The following is an 11196-nucleotide window of genomic DNA, read 5'->3' on the forward strand; positions in this document are numbered from 1 at the left end:
AGGCAGTAACTGTCCTAGCAGCAGAGCTGTAATCTCTACCTCCAGACACTCCTCTGAGAGTGTGCATGTTTTTTTCAGTCTGAAGCAGTAATATCCATTTGTTATCTTCCATATCTTGAAAGCTAAAACCCGCTCCTGCCCTTCCGAATGAGCAAAACTGACAAGCCAAAGAAGTGCAATGAGATCGGCAAGTTCATTAGCATTTTTCATTCTTAAATACCCCTATACCCCCCTAAACAATTACCACAAATACTAAAGCCAGCTGTTTAGACAACAATAAGAACATCCTGCCAAGTCTGAGCAGTGCTCTCAAAGGTTCTATTCACTGGGGAGAAAATGAAATCGGTTGGGTTCAATATCATCAAGGTATGCTGTGTGCTCTGACAAGATGTCTATCAACTGGTATGCTTCTCTTTCTCTACACAGCAATGGTCAGGTAGTGGATTGTTTCAAGCTTTCATTTAATTTAATGAACTTTTTCATTAGCCCTAAAAGACAGGGCTCATACTTCTATAGAGAAGCCCTCGGAGACACTCTACACGTTTTAGCAAAATAGGACTACTGCATTCACAACACAGGGGGAAATATCAAAGATTCAGAGCTCAGACCAGTGCTGCATTATCACTTCATCGTATGTATTGAACATTGGCTAGATTTGCCAAAGAAACAAAGAGATTTGTGATTGATAATCTGGGAAGCTTTAAACAAATCTGTAATTTTTGAGCTCAAATGTAAAACAACAACAACAACAAAAAAATCATCTTTAAAGGGTTAGTTCACCCAAAAATGAAAATTCTGTCATTTATTACTCACCCTAATGTCGATCCGCAACCGTAAGACCTTCATTCATCTTTGGAACACAAATTAAGATATTTTTGAAAAAAATCTGAGAGCTCTCTGACCTCTGATAGACTGTAACATTAATACCACTTTCAAGCCCCAGAAAGGTAGTAAAGACAGCGTTAAAACAGTCCACGTGACTACAGTGGTTCAACCTTATGAAGCGATGAGAATACTTTTTGTGCGCAAAAACAAAACAAATATAATTACTTTATTCAACAATTTCTTCTCTTCCATGTCGGTCTCCTATGCTTTTGACGTAGTAGTGCAGCGCTTCCAGGTTTTGCAGTTTATCAGAGGTCAGGAAGCTCACGGATTTCATAAAAAAATCTTAATTTGTGTTCCGAAGATGAACGAAGGCACGGGTTTGGAACAAGTGAGTAATTAATGACAGAATTTTCATTTTTTAGGTGAACTAACCCTTTAAATAAGTAACATATGGTCAATAAGTCATGACGACATATGTTTTTACATTACTTTAACTCATCAAGTTAAACGATTTTCAGCTTTTTAAATAAGTTATATAAGATTCAACATGTTTTTTAAGTCATTTTAATGCAATTTAAGTTGAAATGACTTACAGTTGATTGTACTTAAGTTTATGACATACAGTTGATTGTACTTAAAAATTTAAGGTACACTCTAAAAAATAAAACATTGGTTCAACAAAAAAAATATATGTTATCCACTAGAATTTTTAACTTAAGTCAATTGGGAGAATTACATTAATTCAAAGCAATATTTTGAGTTGATCCAACATAATGTTTTAAGTAAAGTGAAGACGTTTTTTTGCCACAATAAAAACACATTTCTAAGTAACATGAACTTAAAAATTGTCAACATGAATGCAACTATTTAAGTTGATCCAACATAATGTTTTAAGTAAGGTGAAGATGCTTTTTGAACACAATAAAATGCATTTCTAAGTAACTAACTTACCAAGCACCGCTTGTCACCATGATGGTAAATCTCCAAAAACCCACATTAACAGAAACTCTTCTAAATTAGCATAACAAAACACTAATTACTGCGAAATCTCCCTTACCATTAATCTTGTGCAGAAAACATTATATAACACTTAATTTTAGCATTTACTCTCCCTTTCAAGTGCCATGGCCAAAACATGATAGGAAATATAAATCCCAGCCCAGTTTCACTTAACTTAAGTTTGTCTAAATTAAAAGAAGTGTTCATACAACTCAAAACAATGAAACACGTTTACACGTCATCAGATTGTATTTTACTTGAACAGAACTTAAAATAAAATACATTTTTGATTAACTGAAAATGTTAAACTATGACAAGTCATGATAGTATATCGAATCAATAGGCATAATTTGTGCGTCATCCAAGCTCAATAAAATAACAATTACAAGTAAAAAGTCTAACAGCATTTCAGAACTTGATTTTTTATTTCACAACAATATATATATTTAAGTAATGACTAAAGGTCATTTAGAGTGTTTTGCTAATTAAAAACCTAAAAAAATATTTATATTAAAAAATGTAAAAAAACAACCAAAAAACATTAAAATTAATTATAAAATATAATAAATATTGGATGATTTTGGATGCACATAAAATATGTTCTAGGGCCAGCATAAAAAAAAATTGTGCAAGCAAAAAATATACATACATATTTTTAAAAAAATATTTAAAATACATTAACACCAATATAACCAATATAACCAAATTTTGGCCCATTATTCACCCAATGATGGCTCTAAATTCCAAACACATGATGGAGAACACTTAAACACAGATCACTAAAGTTGTGTGTCCACATGTTTTCATTTTCAGACCTGCTCTCCAACCCTGTATCAAAGGACAGAATATGATTTACCTTGAAAGGATCTTTGAGCATCACTCACTCCAGGAGACCTGTTGCACACAGAGAGTTGAGTTAATTTAAGTCTTGATATAATCAGATGCTACAGTGACATCTTCAGCTGAAGTGGCGAGGCGTGGATCAGCTTGTCTTTGATAACCTGTCATTCAATCTTTTGAATGGCTAAATGGGTTTTAATGATATGCTTTATGGAGTCCAAGCAGACATATCAAAGAATGCCTTTAACAAATGATTAATCACAGCACCCCAAGCCATCTGCATAGAATAATTATAATCATACATATTAGCCTAGATATTCCTTGATTGATGAGGCCTAGCTGTCTGCATTTACAATACTTAATTATTGATATTGAATCACAAAGCTTAGTCACGGGGAAGACAGATAGAGGCAAAACATCCAGAAGATGTGCATTAAGATGCTTCGTCTTCCTCTTCATCATCCTTTCTAGCAAAAAAAATGACCTTAACACCATAATGGAAAAATGCTTGGTGCACTAAATAATTTCATCGACGTGCTATGCTGAATTTTAGTGAGCTGTAATCCTCTTTGTGAATTATGCCTATGGCCTTGAGTATCTAAATTGCCTTGTGTGACAATAGAGCAGTTCCAAAAGTAAAAATCCCATTCATTTTCTCCAAAGAGGAATTGATTTTTCAGGAAGGACATGGGCCGCCACAGTCTAGTTAAAGGGTTAGTTCACCCAAAAATGAAAACTCTGTCTTTAATTACCCACCTTCATGTCGTTCCACACCCGTTCATCTTCGGAATACAATTTAAGATATTTTTGATAAAATCTAATGGCCCGTGAGGCCTGCATTGACAGAAAGTTAACTTAGACTTTCAAACTCCCAGAAAGGAACTAAAAACATATTTAAAACAGTTCATGTGACTGCAATGGTTCAACCTTAATGTTAAAGCCCGTACACACCGGAACGAATATCAGAAACGGTAGTGCAAATAAGTCACAATGACAGTAGTGCAAGTGAACATTTATGAAACGGACATTCTCAACTATATTTCTTGAATGTAAAAGAAAAAAAAAAGTAAAAAAACAGAAATAATACACATCTTTGGCAGAGCACCCATAGTGTGCGTCTCAATCAGCTCTCTACTTCACTAGTCAGGGCACTGATCAGGGAGTCGGCCACATTCATTTACATGGTATACTGATACACGACCTAGGACGAGCTGTTTTGAGATGCAGGGATAGTTTGTAGGGGTCTTCCTCGACTACTTACGTTCTCTTCGTCGTCTTGTGTGCTCGGTAAGACCGTTTTGTGCTTGAGCGCCACCAAGTCGTGTTTTACTGTAACTTCAGTAGCTCCAGGCACGTGAACAAAAGCGCCAATCTCATTGGTCGGGCAGTTTTTAACGCGGCGCGCCAAACCAAAAAAACGAACCCTAGGCGTTTTTTTAAAAATGTCGCTTTTACGCCTCGCGTTTTTCGCGCCGGTGTGCACACTCACATTGGCGCCGTTGTTTAGTCACGAGGCGTTAAACGTCGGCGAAAATCGTGCGCGATATTCGTCCCGGTTTGAACAGGCCTTTATGAAGTGACGAGATCACTTTTTTGTGCACCAAAAAAACACAAAATAACAACTTTATTCAACAATATCTAGCACTTGTCACTGAACTAAACACAAAATCTTTTGTTTCTAATCAGTGGTTTAGAGCACTGCCAAGTCACGTGAACCATTGAAATGTATGATGCAATGAAGCCTCGTGACTTTGGCAGTTTGAGATCGTTTGATACACACTCCGAACCAAAAGATTCATAGTGTTTAATTGTTTAATTCAGTGCTAGATATGGTTGAATAAAGTTGTTATTTTGTTTTTTGCCGCACAAAAAGAATTCCCATCACTTCATAACATTAAGGTTAAACCACTGTAGTCACATGAACTGTTTTAAATATGTTTAAGTACCTTTCAGGGCGTTTGAAAGTCTATGGTAACTTGCTCTCAATGCAGGCCTCATGAGCTATCGGATTTCATCAAAAATATCATAATTTGTGTTCTGAAGATGAATTATGGGTGTAGAACAACATGAAGGTGACTAATTAAAGACAGAATTTTCATTTTTGGGTAAACTAACATATAAATATATGGGAAATATTGAGTGTGTGTAATTTACGTTTTAGTATAGTCAAGTTATGTTACTTAAGTTATTACAAGCAGCAATCAGGTTTGCCTACTCAAACATCTTATATATTTGCATAGCCTTCATGTGAAAGTTTTGCAATACTTAAAATATATTGTTTTTATACATGTAACCAATAACTTATTCATTCCCTCACAAGTTCATTCCCTCATAAAATACATTAAGTACAACATAGTCTAATAGTTTTTTGCTTAAAATGTAGTGATTTATATTTTTACAGTCCAGTCAATCTAGTCCTACCCTGTCATTTGGCTGAATCAGTAACACTTTATTTTAGGGTCTTTTAACTAGTTGTATATTTACATGCATATTCAAAATTAGTACTTATTAATGCCTTATTCTGCATGACCATATTCTACATTACTAATCCTACCCAATACCTAAACTTAACAACTAAGTTTGGGGTCAGTTCATGGCTTCAAACTCTTTCTATGGAGAAAATGACCAGGGCAAATACTTCCAGAATTAAGGCCACTGAAAAAGCGAGAGGTCAATCTTGCACTGTACTTGCATCATTTAGACACTAGATAGTTGTGTTTTGTTTATGAATATCCACAGTAGGGAAGACTGTGTCTCGTCTGCTTGTTTAATAACCCTGCTCAGAACACTGCTGTCAAATAATCAATATGGGGAGAATTACACAAGCTAATCTGAATGAAAATATCAGAATCAGTATTCTTCTCATATTCTTTCACATCACTGCCAAAAGGCTAATTAAGCAAGATTATATATGCTTCATGAATATAATATTATTACAGTAGTTTATTACAGGACTTACTACTGCCAATACATACACAACACACTGCTGTGAGCAAGTAAGACATGCTGCTGCTGTACAATATAGCATACATGAATTACCCGTAGCAGATCTATACAGGTGGAGCTGGGGAAGGTGGAGGGTTTCGGAAAGCACACTGCACTGCAGTAGCAAATGTATCCAAGTATGAGGAGCAAGCTCATTGGCTACTGATACGGCTGCAACCAATCATTTGTGTCCTTTAGAGAATGATGTGATTGCAAGCAGATTGAGTTAAAGACCTATCAGCCTGTGCCATCAAGAGTTTCATGACAGAACTTTGTATTTAATATCATTAAGTACACACTATCACACACTTGGAAGAATTTAAGCCTGATTTTGGGTCCGATTTGCAACCCCCAATGATCTGAGGGGTGTGGTCTGATTAAAGGCTTGGTGCAACCAACTTTTTGTCCAAAAAATCCTCAATTGTTTGGAGTCATTACGATAACTTTATTTTACTTTATTTATAGCATCAGATTTTAATTTTTTCTCCCTCATTTATTATTCGTGGCTGTTTTTACCCCATTGACTTCCATTATAATTACATTTTTTTGATTGCAAAGCCATGACACCATATAATCATGCATTCTGATTGTTGGTGGTTTTCCCTGTTGGGAAGAAGTAACATTTGTAATTTTTACTGTTGATCACCAGGTGGCACTATTAACCCTTTAGATTGACCTGTGCAAAAAAAAACTTAGTTTCTGGCTTTTATATGGAGTATAACAGTATATTATAGTGTGTGTGTGTCTCTCTCTCTCTCTCTCTCTCTCTCTCTGTGTGTGTGTGTGTGTGTGTGTGTGTGAGAGAGACCTTATGCCAACTTGCCATGATGTATCTGAGAAAATCAAAATATGCACCTCAGCTCTCAGAACTACATGTAGTAAAAAAACAAAAACAAAGTAAGTGTATTTATGCACCTGCTGCCTTTTGATGGTGAGAAGTACAGGCTAAACAAAAACAAGGTAAGTGGATTTAAACACTAGCATGCCATCCTGCTGGTCATTTGATGGTGAGAAGAGCAGCAAGCAACATGAGAAAGGGCTTGACTTGTACCGAAGTCAGATCCTGAATGTACCGAATCAGATCCTGATTTTGTTGTGGCACCCCCATCATCCTCTCCAGCTTCCACTGAAGGCGAGGAGGATTCAGAGGATCCTGGATCTGGGTGGATTGGGAGAAACGGTGAAGTGTGGTTTTCCAATGTGGAGACAACTCCCTTTCTTCATCCTGCCAGAGGAGTGACTCCAGTGCCGACGCGTTATGTCATTGCAAGGGTCCAGAACGTGGATTCTGTGTTCAGTCTGTTTTTAACAGAGGAGATGACTGACCTCACTGTCAGCATGACCAACCTCCATGGTCGCTGCACAATGAGAAACTGGAGTTGGTGCACTTTGGTTCATAATAAATTATGTTCATAAATCTGATGCAGAGTAGATTTTTTTACAGAAGAAAAAGGAAAAGTGTATCACTGAAGGATTTTAAGGTTTTAAACTGGCTTTACCATCAAGAAAGGACAAGCATTTCACACAAAGGCCATCCGTACTTCTCACCATCAAAAGGCAGCAGGTGCATAAATACACTTACTTTGTTTTTGTTTACTCCATGTAGTTCTGAGAGCTGAGGTGCATATTTTGATTTTCTCAGACGCATCAAGGTAAGTGCGCAAAGGTCTCTCTCTCTCTCTCACACACACACACACACACTATAATATGCCGTTGTACTCCATATAAAAGCCAGAAACTAAGCTTCTTTTTTTTGCACAGGCCTATCTAAAGGGTTAATGATACCACCTGGTGATCAACTGTAAAAATTACAAATTTTACCTCTTCCCAACAGGGAAAACCACCATCAATCAAGAATGCATGATTATATGGTGTCATGGCTTTGCAATCAAAAAATGTCATTATAATGGAAGTCAATGGGGCAAAAATAGCCACGAACAGTAAATGAGGGAGAAAAAAATAAAATCTGATGCTGCACAAAAACTAACAATGCATCAAAGCCAATGTTGTTACTAATCTTTCACATGTCCAAGACTTTTCACTTTTTATATTGAAAATAAGTCATTTTGTGTGTGTTTTCCCCCCAAATCAGTGACATAATTTATGAACTTGGCAATTAAAGAGTAAAAATCCTGGATTTTTTTTTTTAAACATTTAGTAGTTTTGATCAGGACTGAAGTTGATTAACAGATTTATGCAAAAAAATATTTATCTGATACAGTTTTACAGCAGTTTAATTTAGTGGATGTTTTCATCCCAAACATAAAAAAGGGTAGTGAATTTGAACAATACACAAGGGTTAATAAAGTTTTTTTTTTTTTAATCAAAACTTTTGGGCGGTAACATTTTTTATTTTTAATTTTGGGATGATTTCTTTTTTCCAAATGGGATGGAATGTGACCTGGACATGTTTTCACGAGCTTCACCTTCATCATATTCTGCATCAGCATTAATATTCTCAGTCTAGTCCATGCTACAATTTCACACAAGACTTTGGTCATGCCTGGGTTCCAGACATCAAAGATGTTGGAAGGGCGGCCACAATTACATCTCGGTTTGATGTTTCTTGAAGGGACGACCTTTGGATGTCAAACCCACTCGGTCCAGCACGGTGGCAAACAGGAGCCAAAGTATCATCAGACACAACAGGAATACAAACACCAAATTGCTCAGGTAAACAGCTGATTATGTTGACTCCAAGAGACATGAAAGGCATAGAAAACAAGATAAAGAAAGATAAACCAACAGGTACCGAATGCATGTTAACTTTCCAGTACGTTTGATGGACACAAACAACTGGCTTCCACAAATAGAATAATCTATGGACTGGCAAGAACCCAATGGAGCTCATTAAATATTTGAAGCATGTTTTCTATTTGCATTCAGCTCTTGAAGCACTACTGCCTGGGTCGCCAAATCTGGTACTGTGTTGTTCTGTCTGTTTCATAATTGCTTTGTCAAACAAAGACTACAGAAGTTAAAGGATTAGTTCCGTTCAGAATTAAAATTTCTTGGAACGTTTTCCTCAAAAACCTTAATTTCCTTTTGACTGAAAAAAGAAAGACATAAACATCTTGGATGACATGGGGGTGAGTAAATTAACAGGAAATTTTAATTCTGAAGTGAACTAATCCTTTAAATCCAAGAAAGATAAATCTCTACACCACATACAATATAGCAGACCAATCATATATTTGAGATATGATTCCGTATAACGTGCTATATTTCACATGCAATACAGCTTTGTGGTCATGACACCATAGGTTACTGTAATCAGCAGCGAGGGTCAAGGAAACACTGAGACACGCGTCCCCTCAGGACATGTGATTGAAGCGCGGCGGCTCTGCGGAAAAGGTCACATCTACACATTTGCCAACTTCATCGATTGAACAGCCGTCAAACAGACAGCACGTTTCGTTTCAAATGCTGAAGAAGTTCGGATGACCTGCATTGATAAAGTGGTAACCTTCTGTTTGGGATCTGGGAGACCCCAAGGACCTTTACATATATCAAAGCACACATTTAACATTGACGCATCAGGTTGACACTTATTGATTTTTGCTAATCTTATGGGAACTGATTCTAAACCAAATTTCAGCTTGCTTTAAACATCATCCATAAAACAACACATTATTTCTGTTTGTGTTATGGTAATACAAAAGAATAATTTGCTACTTGTTATTGCTAGATGGCAGGTGGAATTAGAGGAAGAAAGTATTTTATTGGACAGAAAAATGAACACACCCACTAAATAGATTTAAATTTTTAAATAGATTTGTGTGCGGTTAGTCCATATCTGATGGCTTTGAAGCTAAGTTAAAGGGTTAATTCACCCAAAAATGAAAATAATGTCATTTATTACTCACCCTCATGTTGTTCTACATCCGTAAGACATTCGTTCATCTTTAGAACACAAATTAAGATATTGTTGATGAAATCCGATGGCTCTGTGAGGCCTCTATAGACAGCAATGCCATTGAAACTGTCAAGATCCATAAAGCTACTAAAAACATTTAAAACAGTTCATGTGAGTACAGTGGTTCTATCTTAATATCATAAAGAGACAATAATACATTTTGTGTGCCAAAAAAACAAAATTCAACAATATCTAGTGATGGGCCGATTTCACAACACTGCTTCTTGAAGCTTCTGAGCTTTATGAATCTTTTGTTTCGAATTAGTGATTCGGATCTCCTATCAAATGGCTAAACTGCTGAAATCACGTGACTTTGGCGCTCCGAATCATTGATTCGATTCGTAAAGCTCAGAAGCAGTGTTTTGAAATCGGCCCATATAGATATTGTTGAAAAGTCTTTATTTTGTTTTTTTGGCGCACAAAAAAGGTATTCTTGTTGCTTTATAATATTAAGATAGAACCACTGTACTCACATGAACTGTTTCAAATATGTTTTTAGTAACTTTATGGATCTTGAGAGTTTCAATGGCTTTGCTCATTGAGCCATCGGATTTCATCAACAATATCTTAATTTGTGTTCCGAAGATGAACGAAGGTCTCACGGGTGTAGAATGACATGAGGGTGAGTAATAAATTACATTATTTTCATTTTTGGGTGAATTAACCCTTTAACTTAGCTTCAAAGCCATCAGATATGGACTAACCGCACACAAATCCAATTCTGATTTCATAACTTTAACCCTGTAAAGCCTGATAAAATGGCCAGAAAAATCTATTTATGGAACATTATTTTAGGTTTTGTAAGATATATGACACATCAGCCTCTCATGGCCAATGATTTAGAAAGAATATGGAGGGAAAAAACATCAATTTTATTTAGAGGCCCAAACTGAACAAAAATATGCAGTTCAGTGCAGATGATGATTTGTATTGCCCAAAAGTAAGATGAAAATCTGATAGCTTGTAATGTAGCTAAATTAGAGAGATCTTTTTTTATCAGTATAGGAGACAACTTAAAACGTTTATTTAATAAAATAATTACAAAGCAAAATACATATTACTTACTAAAAATGTATGAAGTATCAACCAGAGGGCAGAAGATTGTTTACAACAGGTTTTCAGCTAACTTAAATCTTGATAATGTTAATCATTTAAAGGCCTTAGAAATCCATGTTTTCAATAACATTTGCCTGAGATTTAACTACGTTGGAAAATCATATTAAACATTTTGAAAGGAAAATATAAGGTTAATTCTGAAATTACTAAGTATAACATTTTCCGTTTTTATGGATGTCATTGTGTAAAATTGTTATTTTACTCACAAAACTCACATCAGGAACGTTTCTGTCAACACAACAGGTTTGTGTATTTCTTTAAAGGCACTCTGCTCTGCATACGCAGTAATATCAAACATTAAATAAATGAAAACTGATTAAAATGATAAATAAATGTCCAACCTGGTGTAGCCTCATCCTGTACTGTCGCTCCTGCCATCTTGCGGTGGCAAAAAGAACTGCGATTTCAAAATGGCGGCAAAAATAAAACTACTCATTCTCGATACTGTATGCTATAATTATGTTTGTATTTTAAAGTACATTTTATAAATCCTAGTTATATTTGTTGTGCTG

This window comes from Chanodichthys erythropterus, chromosome 10 (genome assembly GCF_024489055.1).
Source record: "Chanodichthys erythropterus isolate Z2021 chromosome 10, ASM2448905v1, whole genome shotgun sequence".
In the NCBI taxonomy this organism is placed as follows: domain Eukaryota; kingdom Metazoa; phylum Chordata; class Actinopteri; order Cypriniformes; family Xenocyprididae; genus Chanodichthys; species Chanodichthys erythropterus.